The sequence below is a fragment of the Dendrobium catenatum genome, unplaced genomic scaffold, assembly GCF_001605985.2.
Source record: "Dendrobium catenatum unplaced genomic scaffold, ASM160598v2 fragScaff_scaffold_357, whole genome shotgun sequence".
Taxonomy (NCBI): domain Eukaryota; kingdom Viridiplantae; phylum Streptophyta; class Magnoliopsida; order Asparagales; family Orchidaceae; genus Dendrobium; species Dendrobium catenatum.
Window position 1 is genome coordinate 9,158 of NW_021318819.1, and position 2,163 is coordinate 11,320.

The window sequence follows — 2,163 nt, forward strand, 5'->3', positions numbered from 1 at the left end:
GAAATGGATTCATTGGGTTTCATGCAAAATAGTTCATTGTCATGCAACAAGATATTAAGTCTAGATTATTTAACTTCATTAGTCCCCTCATAAGTTATACAAAGTCTATCTCATATATCCCTTCCACTCTTGCAAGTAAAAACCCACATGTAATCTTCAGATTTAAGACCACAAAAGAAACTATTCAATCATTTAGCATTAAGTTGTACTAAGTCACGTTCTTCTACTGTCCAGTCTGTAAAGAGTGTTTCAACTCTAACTCCATCAACTAATCTAGTTGGTTTTGTATACCCTTCTTGTACTAAAATCCACATGCAATAATCAAGTGACTGTAAAAATGTAGACATGTATGTTTTTCAAAAATCAAAAGGAATATTATCAAACAAAGGAGGTCTAGTGATCGAATATCCTTCAAGTGTATTTTGGTTTCCAAATGTAGCAATGATCGTTAATCAAAAAGTAGTCTAAACTTATGATTTTAAAACTAAGCTCTGATACCATATGTTGAAACTTATTAATTATGAATTAGATTGTTAGACCAAAGCTAAAGTCCCAACGGCTAACTAAGAGGGGTGTGAATTGGTAATTTAAAAATTTCCTCTTATTTTAAACCGATAAAAACTTATAGTGAAATTTTGAAAATGATTTCCAACCATAGATCAACAAAAAAATAGTAAAGTAAAAAACAGTGGAAAATAAAAGACACATGATTTATAGTGGTTCAATTAAACACGACCTATATCCAATCCCTGAAGTCTCCCACTTCAGGTATTGCATTATTACCACTAGTGTCTCTCCTTTTTCCCCCACAGCAAGGCGGAGAAGCCATCACAAAAACTCTCTTCCACCACTACCCGGTGCGGCAGAGAACCATCATCCTTTTACACCCTCCAAGTATAGGTAGAGTACCATCATCCTTTTACACCCTCTAAGTATAGGCAGAGTACCTCCCGCTGTTTACACTCTCCAATGATAAGCAGAGAACCTATAACTATTCATACTCTCCAAGTGTAGGCAGAGAACCTCCTATTGTTCACACTCCATGAGTGTCGGTAGAGAACTGGATCTTCTTAAAAAATCTTCTCACAAGAAATCTAGAAGGACAAGAGAAAAGAGTGAAGTAATCACAATTCATAAATGGAGATTTTTACCTTTTGAGTACCAAGTGAACCCTTCACACTTCAGTAGTAAGAACTCTCCTTCAAACACTCTCTTTCACTCTCTCCTTCAATCTCCCTTTAGTTTGCATGAAGACCAATAGACAAAAAAATTTCATGACAATCTCAAGTGGACTTTTTATATGAAAAACACGAAAAACTATCCAAAAACTATAATTATTCAAATCTGTGTATACATGATCTTCCCGTACAATTCAATTTCGTATGTACGAACATTGTAAAAACTGTTACGTATGACCTTAATGTACATGTGTATGAACTGCTTTCATACCCGATCATTATCCCGTACGAACATAGTTCGTCCAGTACGAACAGTTATTTCCAAGGTCTAATGGAAAGAAACTGCATGACGGATCATAGTTCAAAGAACATATGAGATTGTCCTCTGACGAAGGGGTCTATTCGTCTGGACGAATAGTTCAAACTAAGAATCCAGAGGAGATCGTCCTGGGATAAATTGGTAAAATCGTCTGGACGAACAGTTCAAACTGAGAATCCAGAGGAGATCGTCCTGGGATGAATAGGTAAAATCGTCTGGACGAACAGTTCAAACTGAGAATCCATAGGAGATCATTATGGGATGAACACGTAAAATCGTTTGGACGAAAAGGACTTAGAAAAATTTTCTCCCTGTTTATTCATTTCATTTGCTCTTCGAGGAGTATAGCTGACCTGATCGTCCAGTACGAACATAGTTCGTCCTGTACGATCAGTTTTAAAAATTGTGAATTTTAAAACCCTTCCTCAGTGTATGCGTGTGTGTTAAGTTATTTCAATTACAATCACACTCTCTCGGGCTCAAATAAAGAGAAAAAATTACAGACTTCAATATTACAAAAACATTCTAAGAATATCTTGATTTGAAGTCTTAAACAATCTGGAGTATGATTTCCCTGAAATGTTAGTACACACAAGAGCCAAAAACAATTCTTTCCAAAAATGTGTTAGGAGAAGGTCATAATCAAAATAATAATATTTTGAATAA